General features: G+C 49.3%; 1 pseudogene; it reads left to right on the plus strand.

Annotated features, from left to right (window-relative positions):
- Window positions 1-3,823: 3,823 nt before the first annotated feature.
- On the plus strand, window positions 3,824-3,917 carry LOC112296466 (U6 spliceosomal RNA; annotated as a pseudogene).
- The last annotated feature ends 15,210 nt before the right edge of the window (window positions 3,918-19,127 follow it).

Consider the following 19,127-nt stretch of genomic DNA (forward strand, 5'->3'; position numbering starts at 1 on the left):
AATGGCACCCACCCTGGCTCACCCCAGGTAATTGTCCCTTGAACACGAGGCTGTGGCGTGAGGTGACTGTGCAGGAGCTGAGGGACATGAGGAGGGAACTGCACAAACTTGAGTGAGAGCCTCTTTAAATTTGGGGCCCAGGGAACCCTGCTTGCCGCACCCTAGTCTCAGCCCTGTGGAACCCTGCTGCTGTGTAAGTAAAGGCAGACGTCACAATGAGGATCCTGTGGTCACAGGCCCTGTTATTCTCCTTCTCCACTCCAATGAGAGCCCACCCAAAACTTAGCAAATATTTCCTCTCTGTGGGAGGAAATGATCCCCAGTCTATCTCCTCAGCTAGACTCCAGAATGCTCCCAGAAAGAGCCACCTTCCCTTTAGAAAACCAAGGGACACACAGCAAGTTGGCCCAGGGAAGTGAACCTGAGGGACATTGGGAAGGTGCCCTAGATGAAGGGTCAGCATGCACTCCAGGCCTTTGAGTGACAGCCTCCCCATGGGCACAGCTGGGACTATGTGATGGAGAAATGGGTCAACAAGAGGCAGGAGACTGGGTGTCCCCAGTGGGCTTAGCAAAGCTATTTTGAAACCCGTTCGTTTATTGAGCGGCCAGGACAGCTCCCCCACGCTTGTGTGGTGACTCAGGAGGCACTGGGTACAGGGAGGGGATGGAGAGAACAGCTCAGGAGGATGCCAGGGCAGCCAGAGGAGGGAGCAAAAGGCAGAGGTGGTGGGACTTCAGGGGGCATCTCACCAGCCTGCAGGACCACCTAGCTAGCCACCTCCTGCCGGTGGCAGGTGACCAGAGCAAGCAAGCCATGACTCCAAGGGGAAGGTTCTGCCCTGCAAGCGGGTCAGAGACATGCCAAGTGAGGCTCTAGTGGCCATGGTACCTTTTGTCCAGCCACCTCCTCCTGAGGCCTTCCGGGCGGCTCCCAGACTGCTGGCTAAAAAGCCTGTGCCCACCACCCAGCCCTGCCTGAGGTTCACAGAGCTTCCTTGGCACAGGGTTCCATAGGGAACAACCAAGATGTAAAGGTTCTTCTGTTGCAAAGCATTATCTGTAACAGTCTGGCTCCCCCACCCCACACCTTGAGGTCCTGGGGCAGCCGTAGAGGAGTCAGCTCCAGTAGTTCCTGCCTGTCCCCAGTTGCGTGGGCATGGTCCAGCCCCTGAATTGTGATAGCCCTGGAGCAAGCACTCTTTCAGCCTTATCCCCAGCATCCGCCTATTATCCCCAAGCCCCAGGACCGGCCATGTCTGAGAAGGAAATGCCCCACCACCTGGCCTGTGTTGCCTTGATTGGCAGTTTCATGATAATAATTCAGAAGCTAGTGATACTGTTGAGAAACTCTGACTCAGATGTCCCAAAGCTTTGATTGTATGAGACACAGACCTTGACCAAAATGGGACTACCCTCTAGTTGGATAGAATATGTGAGAAAAAAATGAATGGCATTACAGCATAATGAGTAGGAAGAAGCAAACCAGCCATTGCTACAATAAGAGTGGTTACAAGAATTCCAGAAAGGAGCCCTGGCTGGTGTGGCTCCGTGGATTGAGTGTCAGCCTGTGAACCGAAGTGTTACTGGTTTGATTCACAGTCAGGGCACATGCTTGGGTTGCAGGCCAGGTTCCAACAGGGGGCGCATGACAGGCAACCACACATTGATGTTTCTCTCCCTTTCTTTCTCCTTCCCTTCCCCTCTCTCTAAAAATAAATAACTTAAATCTTTAAAAGAGTTCTAGAAAAGGAAAATCACAGCTCCCAACACTGTCCAGGCCTTAGGGAAGATTAGAGGCCTGAACTGAACTCAGACCCCAGTCTCAGCACAGGACACAAAACAGAGGTTCAGAGGTGGGAGGGGAGTGCAGGGGAGCGGAGGGGAATGGAAAATGATGGCTTCACAGTTTCCAGACTAGAAAATCTAATAAAGGGACGCTTGCTAATTGCCCATTCAGATGACTTCAGCAGCGTAATTAAATGGCCTCTTTTTAAACAGTTCCATGAGGAGTGAGGCTGATGCCAGGAATTTCTAACACTGGTGGAGCAGAGTTTGGGGAAAGCTATCCCATCTCACTGCTCTCCTTCTGTGCACAGACAGGACCAGGGACTGCCATCTGGACTGGGGAGACCAAGCATAAGGAGAGGGGAAAACCCTCGGGATGGAAGAAGAAAGCCTTGTCCACCCAGTGGCAGGCCCCAGCCCCAGCGCCCCCGCTCCATGGGCTCCTCCTGTGCCCGCCTTTAGGGAGCACAGGCTGTTTCTGCAGAGACCTCTGTGCACAGAAAGGGCCTGCTTGGACTCGGATGCAACCAGCCCCAGGCCTTTCAGCTAGGAGTCACAGGTTTTACTTAAAGTTTGATTTGATGCCAAGCTTAGATTCACCCCTGCTTTCTATTATTTAGCATCATTCTTCTCACGACCTGGGGACCCAACTCCTGCCCAACTGCCTCCCTTCTCCAAAATTTATTCCCAGTCCCCACCTCACTGTTATCACTGTTACTCGTATCTACTCATTATCATACCCCCTCTTTACTTCTGCATATTTTGCCTCATTAGTGTGCCCTGACATTTAGAATGTTCTCTTTCTCTGTCATATTAAGCCAAGTGCAGCCAGGATGGCTTGAAGTCTTCATCTTACAGATTCTCAGAATTTAGGCAGGATGCTACTAGTGCAGTTCAAACACAATTGCATTTTGCAGTCATTTCTCAATGCTGAATATGTAAAAACGAAGTACCCAACTAACCCATTAGAAAGAAAAGATGACAATCACCACTCTCAAGTGTCCTGCTTGAAGATTTGGGGAGACCAGCTGACCAACTGAAATACTAAGTGCCTCAGGCTTCCTGGCAGGTGCCAGGGAGGCTCTGGCCTGGAAGTGGAATGTGCTCCCTGACCTGCCGCTCTCAGGGCCACTGGCTGAGCTCCCCAGGGACTGTCCCCACCTGTCCCTGCATTTCATCCTGGCCCTGAAGAGGTCCCAAAGCAGCTTCCCAGGCCCAGACGTGGACAACTTTTGAGGGCTGGCTCTGGAACGAAGCCTTTCTGGGTCACAGTGGCTCAGAGAGCTGGCCTCCCAGCATGAAAGCTCTAAGCTGGAGGTCTGCACAGGCCAGGCAGAGGGGGTAGCAGGCGTAGCGAAAGGCTTCCTGGGAACAATGAGCGAGGCCTGCTTTCACCTGTTGTTCTTTGCCCTGACAGCTGTGGGAGATGAATGAGCCGTGAGCTCGGCCAGCTGCGAGGGGAGGCTGGCTGTAGCCCTTGTGTGGCCTGTGGACACACACACACCGCGGCAGTCACATCCTTTGCAGTGTGACTGAGATTCACAGCCTCCAATTCGCAATGCCACCACGTCTAGGAGCTTCTATCGACAGAGCCTGAAGCTGTGTTGTCACGGGATCTTGGGTTGTGTTCCTGCTTGTTGTGCCTCGGAAGGATCCCTCCCATTCTGTTTATTATATAAGCGGATCTCCTGGAGGAGTCAGCATAGCTGTGGCTGTGCTTTCCATCAAGGCTGTTTCGGGAGCCCCTCCAGGCCACACTCACAACAACTGTTCCTTGACCACCCAGGAGGCAGAAGCAAAGGCAAACAGGTGGCATATGATGACTGCAGTTTCATGCCTTTCCCTTATATTTTGCCTGCTAACAGTGTCACAGCCCCACATGCAGAACTCTACTTCTTTTCTGTCATATTTAGCGAACATCGTCCAGGATGCCTTGAAGTCCTTATAGAGTCCCAGAATTTAGGCAGGATGCTATCACCATTGAATTTTGCACTGATATCTCATTGTTAGATGTATATGAAGCACCAAGTGAGGCCATTAGAAATAAGTGCTAACATTGGAACAATCTAGAGAAGAAGAGAACAGCCCCTGTGCAAGGATGACACAAATTATGAGGCATTCCATATTTTTGCATGAGTTAACTGACTTTATTGTGATAATCATTTTGCAATATATACATACATAGTACCACTACTTTGTATACCTTAAACTTACACAATGTTTACATCTCAATAAACATGATGTCAACTATACCTCAATAAAGCCAAAAACAACCAAAAAAAGGTACTTAAAAGGAAGATAACACAACTACCCCTCTCAAGTGGCTTGCTTGAAGATTTGGGGAGGCTAGCTGACAAATGAACCTGAAATAGTGCAAGGACAGCACAAGAAAGAATACAGTTTAGTGTCCAAAGGATGCTTCAGAAATGCTGTAAAAGGACGGAGAACTCACCCAGGCGTGCATGTCAGAAAAATCTGACTGTTATGATGGATGAAGAAATGTGTTTCTATGTGAGGTGCTGATATCAATGCCAGAAATCAGGAGTTTTTGCTTCGGGGGGAAGGAGTGTGTAGAACCGCCCAAATCCCAGTGAAGAGGGAGCAAGAGTAAGCGTGATATGTCGCTGGAGGCAGCAGGAAACCCCTTTCCCTCAAGGTCTGTCCCAGAGCCCGTCCAGGCCACACCTGCAGCAATTGCTCCTTGGCCACCCAGGAGGCAGATGTCCCCCATCCCCACCTCCCACCCTGGCTCTATCATTTCTAAATTACCGGTAACAACTAAATGAGATTAAATTTTTTTCACTACCAAAATAATTCATCCATGTTTATGGTTGAAAATTCAGAAAATTCAAATGAACAAACAGGATAAAGTATAAGTCATGTATATTCTCACCCACGGTAACAATGCCCCTCTAAGTCTTTTCTCTGTATGAGCAAAGTTTTGCTAAATTGTCATTTGTTACCATTGTTTATCTTAGATTGTGCTATTGTTGCCCATGTTCCTAGGTGTCTCGGTGACAACGATGACTCTGTGTGCAGGTGGGCTGGAAACAGTTACCTTTGGAAACGATGACCATTATTTGTCACACCGTCCCTGGATGTATCATCCACCTGGACGTCTCAGTATGAAGAAAGGCAGGCCTCTCTACCCGCCATCCCCTCTGCCCATGCCACAATCATTCACATTATTGTTCCCATTGCACCTTGCTCTCCTTAGTGCACATCTGTGAGAGAGTGTGCACTGTGAGGTGTATTTAAAATACTTCTAATTACCTCTCTGCCTCTTATTTAATCTCTTTGGTTCAAAAGTAGTAAACCTACAAGGGCAGGAAGACCTAGAATAATAACCACATGCACGCAGACGTGGCCCTTGACCTCAAGGCAGCGTCCACACTGGCAGAGGCAGTATGTAGACTGAACAGTCACATAATACATAGCTGAATACGCTCGTCGCCTTGCCTGCAGTAAGAGCTGGAGGGGATGAAGGAACCATCTGGTCTGCCCACCCTGCCCACCACCACTTTGATATCACAGATGAGGAAACTGCTAGAAAGAGATTTACCCAAAGGCCTCTTGCAAAGCCCCAAAATGTCTGTTTCCGAGCCCTGATGTAATTTCTTAGCAGTTTTTGTGCCTTGTGATTTGGGCGCATACGCCTTAGACACATGTGAGTTCATAGTAAGTCACCGTGACTCATGTCCTCTTCCTCCAAAAGGCAAAATCGGCCAGAGCAAGTTGGAGGATGCAGGACCTTCTCCACCCCAACGGGTTAACTGATGTAAGTGGTGAACCCACTGATGTTTGGACAGGAAAGGACCTCGGGGGCTGTTTTTCTTCTCTGAAAGCCAATCCCAGTGGAGTCGCAGGGGGGTTTAAAACTGAATGTCTCTAAAGCTTGAAATGAGAAACCATGACCTCAGCCGTCACACACGCAGCCCCTGCTGTGATACATCGAGCACCACGCGCTCCAGGCATCCTGTAAATAACCCACGTCTGTGGGGCACATGTGGGGCCTATGAGCTGCCATCAGACGTGGCTTTAGCTGGAAGGCTACAGACTCCAGCCCTATGGACGGTACAGTCATCTGTTAGTGATTTCCCACTCCCATTAAAACCAGACGCTGGGTGCAGGCACGTCATTGCAGACTGTCATGAGGGATTCGTTTTTATTGCTGGGACTCTGGTTTCTGAACCACATCAATTACAGCCCTTTGTGTTACCATCGGGGGTGTGACATGGAATGATGACAATCTCTCTGCAGTGGAACAGTTCACAGATTGTATGGAGATGGAATCCCACCTTCGTCATGAGAACAGAGCAGGGATAGAAATCCAGATTCTAGGTCACAGAGAAAAGTCTACTCCCCAAAATACGAACGCCTAGTCACTGTCTGAGCAAACCAGGTCGGGAAGCTCAGTCTGCATTAAACCTAACTTCACCAGTGTCAGGCAATGGGGACTTAAGACCCAAACTTAAGGAGTAATGTTCAGAATTATGCCATTAGTATTATTCATAACAGCATATAAAAAATTTAATTATTATTAACTAGCCTCATGGAGACTAAAATACACAAGGGACCAGCCACAGAGAAACGGGTTTGTCCTGGTTTTCAGTGAATTTGCTCTGTGAAGTTGGGCATGTCGTGGACATTGGTCCTCACTCTCCTCTTCTAGAGATTAAGGGTTTAGAGGATGCAAACTTCCCTCCACCTTTCACTTCCTAGGACTCTAAGAACCTTTAGGAAGTGTGCAAATAAAATCATAACAGATAAAGACACGTATGACTTGAGAAATCCCTGTCCCGCAGCAGTGAACGGTGCAGGGCTACCACCACCCAAAGCAGTTAGACAGAAAGCCCTTTGCCTTCCCAGAGTCCACGACCTAGGACAGCTGTAATTGCAGTGACAAGAACCCCTGGGCACAGGATTAAATTGGGGTTCAAACTCACAAAGTGTTGCATCGTGAAAGCCTATAAAGGGCTACTTCACCATGCAGCAGGGTCTTCAAACCGTTGGCAACCATGTTCTGACTTCAAGGTGACTCCACCCCCACCCCCAAGAAGAGCGAGGTTACACCATGGGAGAAGGGATCTTGGAAAGTATACAGACAATAGTCTTTTGTCTTCAGGGAACTCCTAGACCTCAGAGAATGGGCCTGAATTGGCTAAAAGATACCCCAGCTCCCCCACAGAGGCTCACCAGCCACAACAGTTCCATCAAATCCTAGAAAAAAAGGAGGTTTGTAGCAAAGAGTTTGCAAAACTGTCTTCTCTCTTGCTCTCTTTTGTTTTCGGCAAGTGACGGATGGATGTGCAGGTAAGGAAGGTCAGTGTGATAAGTCATTTCCTCCTCCAAAGGCATTTGACTCACCTCTGCTTCACCTCACACAAGTCTGCGCAGAACCAGACAGCGCCAGGGCTTTTCCTGAGCTGTAATCTACTGTAGTTCTTGACTGAGCCCCCACAAGTTGTGTAGCTTGTGCAGGAGGCCCGGGTCTGGGCCTGAGTCCTAGCCTGTTTCTCTGCTCTTTACTTGGCAGAGACCTGGAATGGGTCCGCTCATCTCATTTCTGCTCCAGGCAAACACAAGGGTAAGGCTGACCAGACTCACGGGAGCATGGAGTCCAGTCACAAGGTCCAGCTGGGACAAGATCCCACTTGTCCTTAGTGCACAGGAGTCCAGGGGCCCTTGCTTGTCATCACCTGGCCTTACAAGGAAGCTCAACAGCAGCTCTCACCAGACTGGACACCTACCCAACCATGAATGTCACACCCAGAGGAAAAAAGTCTTAATTGTCCACCAACCCCGTAACTTGCAGACTTACCCCCAAGGCTTGGCGGAGGGAACTGCACCTGACAGCCTAGGAGAAGGAAAGCAGACACTCCATACTATGCCTTTTTTTCTCTCTGCCATGTGCCTGTGGACACATGTTATCTAGGGGTGACCATGCATGCCCAATCAGGTTGGGCAAAGGGAGCAATGAACAGAATGAGTCTTGGTAAAGACAGATCTGCCCATGGGCTCAGCTTTGTTGGGAGGAGAAGTGGCACTTTCATCTGCATCCCATACAGAATGTTCTCGGCCTACACAGAGACACTCCCTCTGTCCATTCAAACCTGTCATTCTGTGAATCATTGCTGACTGCCTAGAAGATGGACCGTCATGGTCTGTCTGTGCCATAGAAGTGGCCTGGGCCTGGCAGACAGCGCCCATCAGATTGCCAGGGGTGCCTCCCAGAGGCACTGAGCTCAGAACAAATGCCACTGAAAACTCCAAGGGCGTCAGGTTATCCCTTGAAGGAGAACGGAGGTGCTGGAGAGGCTGTCCCTGCAGATTTGCCCACCACTGGAGGGGCCTGAGCACAGGCTGGGTGCCCTCAGCAGGGGACCTGGCGACTGGCAAAATCTTCCACAGGCCCCACTGATTCCTACATTCCAGGATGATCCCACCTGCTAAGCATCTCAAAGTGACCTGTGTCAAACTTCTCCATAAATAAAACATGTGCTGCGATCTGAGAGAGGGGAGTGGCCAAGGAGGCAGAGGGGACTTGGTGACACTTCTCAGTCCTTCACTTCAGCCTTGAGAGGCTACTAAGGCAGCAGGTGAAAAGAGGAACCAGGCAGCAGTGTTACAGGACATGTGGGAATGTGAACTCTGGAGGGTTTTTCTCCTGAATTTCCCCCTTTCCCCATTCAAACTTTGTGCCTTGATATCCCTGAGTAAAAGTGGCAAGAATATTAATAGCAACATTCACAGGGTACCTAGTGTGTGCCAGGAACAGTTATTAGTAGCTCATTTAATTGAGGCAGAGTAGGAAGCAGAAGTAGCCTGCACATTTTTCTGGCTTTTGTTGGGAGAATTGGAGAGAGAGACCATCTTCAAGAAACTTGCAAGTGAAAAGATTTCGCCCTGACAAAAGATTCATCTGGCCTGCGAGGAAGAAACCAAGGGAAGAAAGAAGGAGTGAGAGAGAGGGGCATGGTTTGGGGGGCTGGAAAGGGGTGGGGAACCTGCACCCATGTTCTTGCCAAGGAAGAGAGGAGGTAGACACATGAGCACATGCCCCCCACCTCCAGCCGGACAAAGAAGCTCAAGTCCAGAGTGGTCATGGGTCTAGGCAGTGGCTGTCTTAACCGTTCCCTGGTGCACTGAGCACCAAGGGCCACACAGCCGCCCCCAAAGCTTTTGCATTATTCAAGACCCCCAGAATATGCCACAATCTTTGGATGGGGAAGCCTGAGAAAGATTGAGGTTAAGTTTCCAGCAGCCTGGAAGAAGATGAGAATGAAATCAGGTATTACTGATTGTTGTCTATAGAAAAATAAACTCAGCCCTGTTTCTTTAGTAACCAAAATTTTGGACTAGATTCACATGTGCTACATTTGTCTAAATTTCCAACTTAACACCCAGAAGTTCTTCCATGAAGGTTCACTGAGTGATTGGGTGAGCAAAAGGAGAAAGAGCATTATGAAGGAGGAAACTGCAGATACAGTTCCCAAAGTGTGGTACAGGGACCCCTGGGGGTGTCCAAGGTCCTTTCATAACAGTCCAGAGACATTAAGTTGCTTTTTTACCCTCATCCTCTCCCAGTAGCATTTTCCAGAGGCTACATGACGTGTGATATTGCAACTGATAGGATGCAGAAGCCAATATAACAATCCCGCTGTCGCCTATGAGGACAGATGTTCAAACCACCTTCAAAATGTAGAATAAGGCCACTCTTTTCACTAATTTTTGTTTGTTTGTTTTGGAAAACATAGTTATGTCATAATATATTTTGTGGTATTTTTAATGAATTAACAAAGCATGTTTTTAAAATTTCTCAGCTTTAATTTAATTGATCCCAATTTATTTAGGAACTGTTGTAACAGACAAAGAGTGTGAGGGAATAAGGTGGAGGTACAAGATGGTAGATTTGCAACTGGCTGTTTGACCTTGAACAAGCCATTCAACCTCTACCATATGAAGACACTGGGCCAAAGTCTCCAAGGTCTCCAGTCTTAACAATCTCTAATTTCACATGCAGAGGCAGAGATAGAAGCTCAATGAAGTCAAAGGGGCCCTCCTTAAAATTCCGGCTCCCTTTAGTGCACCATGGGAATGCCACAGCATGGGTTTGCTGGCTAAAAATAATTGCCCTAAGACCTGGGGGTCAGAGGGCTCCTCCCAGAACCAGGAGGGGGATGATGTCAGTGCCTGGGAGCCCTTAGCATTCCTGGGCAGCTCAGGTCTGTGAGTGACTGCTCAGGAATCCGCCATCCTTTTGTGCTTCCAGAAATGTCACCTCTAATCTCTGCCTGAGCTGTGTGTGTGTGTGTGTGTGTGCGCGTGTGTGTGTGTGTGTGTACACTACATCAAATGCTAGGAGTTAATCCAATTTAGCCTCTGACGTCCTTTTAGGGAAGGCTCAACAGAGAAACAAAACACAGAGCGTTATTTTTCAGTCCAGCCACCCCTTGCCCCATGTTTGGCCTCAGCAAGAAGAAATGCCGAGGAGAGGGCAGGGCTGTCCTTCCCAGCAGCAATGGCCTCCTTCCTCTTCTACCCTGGCCCTGCTAGTGCTGGAGCCCACACTCCTTTGTGAGGTTATCGGAAACCTTCTCTGAAACATTGTTATAAATACCCAATAATAAATAAACATGAGTTATTTCTGAAATGTACCCAGGAATAGCCAACTGCCCAAATAGCTAAGGTTGTTCTTCAGATCCTGGGAAAAATAGAAATGTGGGTATGATTTATTTTTCCATTGCCCAAAGCAGAATCATTGCTCGTACATGTCTAATTATAATTTTATGTTTCCATATTTTTATATCTTATCATCGTGTAGCTTGGGGAAAGAGAGAAGAAGGTAGAGGGAGAGAAAGACTATGAGAGGAAACTTTTTAAAAAGCGGAAGAGAAGAGTCTATTTTCCCCTCCAGCTCTCTGATAACACTTAAAAAAACAACACGGTCTAGGTTTTCATATTTCGTTGACCCTGGTAAGCATGAACGGGAAAGGCCCAAGGTTGTGGGTGGGCCTAAGGGGAAAGTTATGAACTTCCCAATGCCCAAAAAAATCAGGAAAAAAAAACAAACCAGAAAGCTGAGAAAGAGGAGAAAGGCCACAATATACACTAGAGTGACCAGAGGCTGTGGGTCACTTCAAACTTCTCGCTTTGCCCCTGTGATCGGTGAGTCACCTCAGGTCCTGCCTTTAAAATGCCTGCTCATTCAGCTGACCCCACCTGGCAACTTCTGGGTTTACTTCTGAGCCACTTAGTCACCAAGGTGCTGTCAGGACCATGTGCAGCAACCCAGACAGGTGCTGCTCACCTCCCCACCGTCAACACACAGCACATTTATTTATCAGGCACTCTCAAGCACAAGTCCAACAGCCACAGCCATCAGGATCCTCCCTGGAGTCCTCAGAGTTGGGGGAGCTCGCCCAGGCCAGCACCTGGCATGTGGTCAGCTACAGTCAGGTCAGATTTCAGTCTGCAGCTCAGAATGTACTTACTTCTTAGGAGGAAGGAGCCGGGCAAGAAGGGGCGGGTGCAATCGATGGTCCACAGGATGCAGCCTGCAGACTGAGGACACTCAGTCACGTCTAAGCCTTGTTTTTCCTCTGGATGACTGTGCATACCGCTCAAATTCTTAATTTATCGTTGGACAAGTTGCAACAGGGAACGTAGCAAGGCTGATGCTTTCCTTCTAAAGAAGAGACAACTAAGGCCCAAGAAACCCAGCAGTCTATCAGTGACAGACCGGAGGGCCAAGCGCAGCCCTCCCACACCCGGGTCTCCCCCACACTTGTTTTAGGAGGCAGCAAGGCCTTGCCATGTTCTGTCCCACTCCTCACTGTCTGTTTGCCATCTTGGACAGCCTCCCAGTAGCAGGAAGTGGCCAGGTTTGCAGTAGAGCCTGAGTTACATCTCCTAAATTCTCCACACACCCCTGTGCCTATGACCCTAATCAGGGCAGAGTAAGGGTCTGACAGCAAGAGACCATTTATCACCTGAACGATGACTTCTCCAGGTCCCCACTAAAATGCTTGGGAGTTATCAGAAATAACCATAAGAGAACATCCATTCCAGCATCTGAGTCCCCAGGCTTTGTTCATCCTGTTAATTGAAATGTTTATAGACTTACGCATTCTTCCTGTCTGCTCACCAGTGCAGGAGCCACAGGGCACCTTTATCCTGATCACGGTAGCACCACAAAAGAGAAGAAGCATCTCAGCAAATCTCTTGTCCACCTGGCCTTATTCTTCCAGATACCCCAGCCCTGCTGGACCAGGGCTGGAGGAAGCATGGGCATCAGCTCCACTGTTGGTGTGTCAAGTCTATACACTTGTGGTTATACACTGTGTGCATGTGCCTGGGTGTATACCCACCACTCCCTGGAAGGCAACAGTGGTGCCAGGAAGAAGGTGTGACACTTCTCTGTACCAGCCTCACAAGCACAGAGGCCTGTCAGGAGCTCTCCAGAGCCAGGGCCTCTTAGTGAATGAGGACTGGCTGTGGACCTGAAGGCCAGCTTACTGTGGGCCAGCGCCCCTGCCCATTCCCTCAGCCATCTGGGTGATTCGTGGCCATGAGAAGAGAATCCTGGTGTCTCTGGGTCTCTGTTTGACTTCATAAGTAAATATGCAGGAAAGACTGCAGAAGGGGAATCAGTGAGATTGAAAAGGTGGGTAACATCCCTGACCTTAAGGTAAGCAGAGACCAACCAGGAGAGAAAGCTTCACATCATGTTGATCATCGGGGGCAGGGGAAAGAGAAACCAAGACCCTGACCACTGCTTTTTGCAAGTGAGCAGTTCAAAGAGAAACGTCTCCAGCTCTGGGTCTTCCTTGGAAACCTGCAGACAGTGCTGGGTATGAGGCATCAGCATTTCCAAACAGTTCACTGCATTGAAATTATATTTGTAAACTTTGTCCTGCCCATGCACCACTGGTCACCCACAAACAACCCTCTTACATGTAGAATCTATGAGATGGCCTCTATGGGGTGGTCCTGCACAGCCAGACCTCCTGACATGGTGACACTAGTCTAGAACTGAGCTGGAGAGATCTGGCACCTGTACACAAAAGCGCAGAAGGAAGGAGGGGAGGCCTGGAGAAGTTTTGAGCCCAGTCCTAGCCCTGGCGTGGTTGTGTGTTCCTTACTAAAGCCAACAAGCCAAACCATCTTGCAGGATGACATTTAACTAGTCAGGAAGCAGGGAAGAGACCTGTGTTCACAACCCCCGTGAATCTGGCAGCTTCTCCATGGGCCAAGAAAGAATTTTCCCCCTAAGCAGTCAAGATGTGGGCAATGGAAGAATTTTTGTTTGCTTATGTGATTTCTTTTGTTCGGCAGGTGGGGGACAGCCTGGAGGAAATCAAGGGTGACTGCTGACTTTTTTACCCAGTTAAGGTCCTAAGGGCCCAGTGCCCAGCATAGGTGACCAGAGGGTTGGTTGAGAGTCTGGTAGCCAAGGGACAGTCAGAGCCCTTAGCCTGGCTGATCTGGAAATGTAATGGAGACAAACAGGCAATCTCTGAAACCCCTGAAAAGCCATGCAGGTGGTCTTCATTTCTGGTTTGAGCAGAATTGGGGTGGAAGACTGGGAGACGGCTCCCAAAGAGACAATCCTTGATCATTCACAGCCTCTCCCACCCGGAAACACGCTTCTTCAGTACTGGAGCCCACCTGACATTGAACCTGATACCTATCCCGTTCTCTCCTCCACCCCTTCCCCTTCCTGCAAGCACAAGGAAAAAAAGAGGCACGTTTACAAGGATGGGTTGAAAGCTCTAGTCCAGGAGGTTATGATCACAGGTTTTCTCTCTCCTTAGAATTCTGGGTGAGCAGGTTCTGGGAAGCCCCAGCCAATTGGAGAGCTTGGGTGGTTTCCCTGGGGGTGCTGGGGAAGGACATAGGCCCAGTCTGTGCTGGGGCCACAAGGTACAGGCACAAACCCAGAGAGCCCACGTGGGTCTGGGAAGGTGAACAAAAAACTCTGGAGGTCTTAAGGAAGCCTTATTTATCACATGCAAATTCATCAACCTCAAGGCTTATAATTATGGGGGTGGGGGGGAGGAAGAGTTATCACGGCCATTTAGCTAAAGCTTTGGGATCACTTTGTGGAGGGTTCTCAGGAAATGGAGCTCTGCCAGGAACCAGGAGTCTGGGTGTGCTTAGCTCTGCACACTGCCCTTGACAGTCATGGAACAGTCCTGAAACCTACCATGCCCGACCTACCACGCCCGACCCACCCTAAACTCAGTATTTTGGTTAGGTTTGTTTTGCACTGTCTCATCACTAACCCTGTGGTTTTTCAAATGCCTCCTCCCTGCCCCTGTTCCACTAGGTTTCTCTGTCCCCACAGGGGTCTGCTGCCCAAAGCCAAAATAAACACTGGGAGTTGGAAAAGAGGAGGGCTGAACGGGAGCGGTTGCCACAGGTCCTTCTCCCTGTAGGGTCGACCCCATCTCCACCTGCTTCTTAGCTGCACACCATGCCGGTCAAAGGCGCCTCCCTGGCTCCCAGCTGCTAAGGCTCCTCAAATTTCTTTAGGTTGACAGCAAAGGGAAAGAGAGGCTGCCATACTGGAAAACGTCGTGTTCTTACATCTATCTCAGACCACAGCTCTGTGATTACAGAGGAATTGATTTCTTCCCTTTCCCCCAATCGTCCCAAATGTAGGATCTCTGCCCTACCTGAGGGAAGAAAAGACAAACCATCAACAGACACTCCAAGTGGTGGGCTTGGTTCACCAAACGGAGCTCCAGGGTGATCTTTGGCTGCCTTGGGGAAGGGTTCTGCTTTTGTTATATTCCTAAAAGGTGAAGTATGGAGCTCCCCAGACCTAAGCTTTCAGAGTCACGGCCCAGGCTCAGTCCATACTTTCCCACAATAACCCAATGCAAGGTAGAGAATCTTAGTTAAGTCAGCAAATATTTATCATAATAGAGTCAAATATGAGCCTGATTAGCAATTGGTTTTCATTCTTCTTGTGATATTCTAGTTATCTCTTTTTTATTTTTAGCCCTAACTTTCTTATTATTTTTAAAAATATTTAGATAAAGTGAGGTCTGGAAAGCCTAATGTCATTCCATAACCACAGTCAGCAAAGTCTAATTTAAATTACGTTGGCAACTTAAATAGGCATGTTTTCTCTCAAAAGCATGACTGTCTGTGTTAAAAAGCCTTAGCTGGGCTTCCACACATGCCATTTGGCATGGACATGGGAAGACTTTGAAACCTAGCCCAAACTTTTAGGAAGAAACAACACCAAAGGGGAAATGATAAAATGCTATCTCAGGAGATGGAGTGAGAATCTAAGAGGTGCTCGCAGACCCAGGGTCGGAGTGAAGCTCATGAAGTAATTCATTGAATAATTGGTATATATAGGGCCAGCCCTGTGCTGAGCAAGTTTATGTACTATATTATTTGATCCTCCCAACAACCCTCTGAAATAAATGTTGTTATATTCATATTCAAGCAAATACATGCAGAGTCTGTGACCTTCCCAAGGTCACACGGTCACTCATAGACAGAGCCAGGTCCAGGCTGAGCTCTCTGGTTCTGAGGCTTGGACTTTTGACCCCTGGGGCCCTGGGGTCTGTATTTGATTCCCTTGCTCATATACTCAGCAACTGGTAATAAATTATTTTTATTCTATGGCTTGAATATCCTTATTTGCAATGGCAGCTTGTCAACCACTCACTCAAGCACTGTTGGGAAGTGCCTGGCACTACCCTGAGTGCTGTGAAGCGGCTCCAGGGTTGTTGCAGAGATTCAACACGATGGTATATGGCGATCAGGTAGCACAGTGCTGGCACACAGCTGGCCCCAAAATGATGGGGGCTAGCTAGTGATGATGACCCCGTGAAGCCTGGCTAGACCGCCCGTGGCCAGCAAACTGCTCTTCTGAACTCACTGTGTACACTCAGTCAGCACCCGCCCTGTGTGCAGCTGTCACTGCCACGACACAGACACAGGCACACCACTCACTGATAAGGTCAGGCTCTGGCTCACCTTTGTATCCCTCCCGCATCTCGCAAAGTGCTAACGGCATAGAAGAGGCCCAGAAATGTTGCTTAGTCAATTCCCAAGTGCCCTCTACCCACAGCACCGGACACCACGCAGCTGGTGTGATGGTTGATTTTCTGTGTCCACCTGACCAGGTGAAGGGACACCTAAATAGCTGGTAAACACTATTTCTGGGTGTGTCTGTGAGGGTGTGTCTAGAAGAGACTCACTTTTGAATCACTAGATTGAGTAGAGAAGATGGCCTTTACCAAAGCAGGTGGGCAGCATCCAATCCATTAGATAGAACAAAAAACATGAAGAGAATAAAAAACTGGAGGAAAGGCAAATTTGCTCTCTCTGAGCTGGAATGTCCGTCTTCTCCTGCCCTCAGATATCGATGCTCCTGGTTCTCAGGCCTTCAGTCTTGGACTAGAACTGACACCATCAGCTCTCCTGGACCTCAGGCTTGCAGAAGGCAGATTGTGGGACTTCTCAGCCTCCATAACCGTGTGAGCCGATTCCTGTCATAAACCTCTTTCTGTATTTGTATACATGTCCTGCTGGTTCTGTTTCTCCTGAGCACCCTGACTAACGCCACTGGGTTCAATTCCCTCTCCTCTTCCCAAAGCTAATATACAATAACCCCCGTGGTAGAGAATAAAATGATTTTTGAATAAAATGATTCAAAAAGCAGTTTTTGCGTAACTGCTTTTTTCCCAGTCATTTTTTCCTGTGGGAATTCAAGTGTTTTTAAGGACCCTTGAAGGGGGAGGAGACTTCAGTCATAACAACTGTGGGAGGGACTTCCTGGTCCCTCCACTGTCAGTCAGCAGCATCAGGTGCAGGCCTCTTAGGAGAGTCCAGGTTTGGGTCTTCGGGCTTGGGACTGGGCAGAGACCCCTGGCCCAGGCTCACCCTGAGGCCATGGGGGAGGGGGTGATGAGATCATGTCTGCAGAGGCCCAGCCCCTTGCAAGGAGATCCCTCTGTAATTTCTTGGAAAGACCTCTCCTTCCAGCCATGTCTGCTCACACCATCTCAGCTTCCCTCATTTGGCTGCAGCCACAAACAGCAGCCAGCACGTTCCTGCCAAATTTCCACGTGCTTGCCCTCTGCTCTGCTCTGCTCATGCTTTGAGTTTCTCCCCTGGGGACCAGGTGCATGCCTGACCACATGAGCTGGGATTCTAAATTATATGGTCTCCACCAGTTATTTATTATTCTTTGGATAACTGTAATAAATAGGGACTGAGGGCTTGGGGTGCATGTTTCATTTTGTTTCTTGTTTGGTTTTTTTTTCATTTCTACACCTTCCCTTGCTCTGTCTGGATATAGGAGTCTGGGGAGTGAGGGAGAAAGAAGGTTCTCCTGATAGGAGGTACTTGCCCATTGGGAGTACAGTCATGTAGGCTCTGGGGACCCTTTGCCAGCCCTCGGCTATGTGTGGTGAACCTCCTTCTGTGGGTTTCCTCTCAGTGAACTGGGGTGGACACGGAGAGGAAGCACTGTCGTTTCCCTGAACAGCTCTAACCAGGTCACCGCAGAACCGAGTCCTCAGGTAGCGCATCCTACCTGTACACAAAGGCTTACAGGCAGGCCCTGGTTCATTGCGCGTCGCAGGTGCTGCATTTTTACAAATGGAAGACAAGGCCTCCACCAGCAAAAGGGTTGTGACTCACTTCAGTGCGATACTCACTTTATTACTGTCATCTGGAACCGAAAACAGTATCTCCGAGTTGTACCTGCATGTCGGATGTATCTCGGTAATGGAAATCAAAGAGCGTGGGTCCTTGGGCCCCATTCTTTTGGAATCACCGCTATGCCACTGACAGGTGTGTGACCTTGTGCATATTCCTGGGTTTCCCTGGGCCTCTGTTCCCTCATTAGCAGCTAGGGGTCATAGTAATATCTACACCATACAGTCTGAGGATTTAATGAGATAATGTAAAATACTTAGAGCCCCACCTGGCATATTATAAGACCATAAAATGAGCTATTAGGGTAATATATTTCTCCAGCATTTGGCTTTGAAACTGTCTTTGGAAAACTGAATAAAAGTGAGCCTTTTGAGAATTTTTGTGGTAGAAACTACAATTATCCCTAAGTTCTGGATGAAGAAACCAGACCTCAGAAGGCTAAATTACATGTAGAATCACAAAGCTGTGCAAGTAGCCAAGGTCAGTTAGGAGGCTGGCACCCTCCTCATTGCCAAGCATGGCAGGGAGCAGGGATGTGCTGGCCTGAGCTTACAGAGTGTCTAGTGTTCAGGAAGGAGCACAGAAATGTGAGCGGCCATGTCTTGGAAGGCTGAGTCCCTGGAGGGTGCAGAGGGGCAGAGTTACAAGAGGCGGCCATGAAGGCAGGACCCTGGGTGGCTCCATCACACCACATGGGCCCATACTTCTCCATAGCTGCTGGCAGCACCCAAATTTCCTCTTCAGAGGAAAAAGGACCACTGACCCCAAGGTCACGGAGCTCTCTGTGCAAGCACGTTGATCGGTGACCAGTCACAGCTGCGACTGTGGGTCAGCCAGCCCCTTGTGATTTTTCAGCCTGGCCAAGCTGTAGCTCCGAGCTGCCACCAGAGCCCAAGTCTCTCCAGCCCTATGTCTGGAACAGCCACCTGTCTATCTAAGAAAAAGCCTGGGTCAGAAATACTGCAATGGTGGATGAGTGACTGAATGAGTGAATGAAACCTCCCACTTCTTCTGTGGCCCAGCTCATGGGCTTTTCCAGCAAGTGCTAAGGAGGGGAGCTGCTGTGCCAGAGGACCCACCCCACAAGCCTCACAAATCAGAGCAGCAGCGGCAGCAGCAGGCCCACCTGAGCCTCCAGCTCCTTCCTCCGGAGTGACCACTCCTGCTGCTGTGCACTGCGCCCCAGCAGAGAGGGCACTTCAGCACCCTAACAGCGTCTCCAAGTCCCAGCATGGGGCCCGCCAGCTGCTTCCTGGGAAAGGTGAGCAAAGAACTCAGGGCTTCCCTCCAGAAGGAGGCAGAGGGGCCAGGGCTAGGGGGGCTGGGCCCACGCTCAGCATGGAGGAAGGGGCTGAACTGCTAAGCCTGGGGCAGAGACACACATGCAGAGAGTTAACAGGAAACCCACAAGCCAGACACTGCTCTCCAGGGAGGCTGGGGTTGGCTGGACAGCTGAGGAAGGGGAGGGGAACAAGAGATTTGATTAAAAAAAAAGGCAGGTCTGACACTTATTCCAGTTCCTCCCCTTGAGTTCCTGCATGTGAAGGAGGCTAACCTTTCAGCACTGCTCGGTGGGGATTGTCTCCTCCCAGCACTTCATTTCCATGCCACCCCCCCCACCCCCAGCAGAGACCTTTCTCTGAGGTAGGG

This window comes from Desmodus rotundus, chromosome 4 (genome assembly GCF_022682495.2).
Source record: "Desmodus rotundus isolate HL8 chromosome 4, HLdesRot8A.1, whole genome shotgun sequence".
Taxonomy (NCBI): Eukaryota; Metazoa; Chordata; class Mammalia; order Chiroptera; family Phyllostomidae; genus Desmodus; species Desmodus rotundus.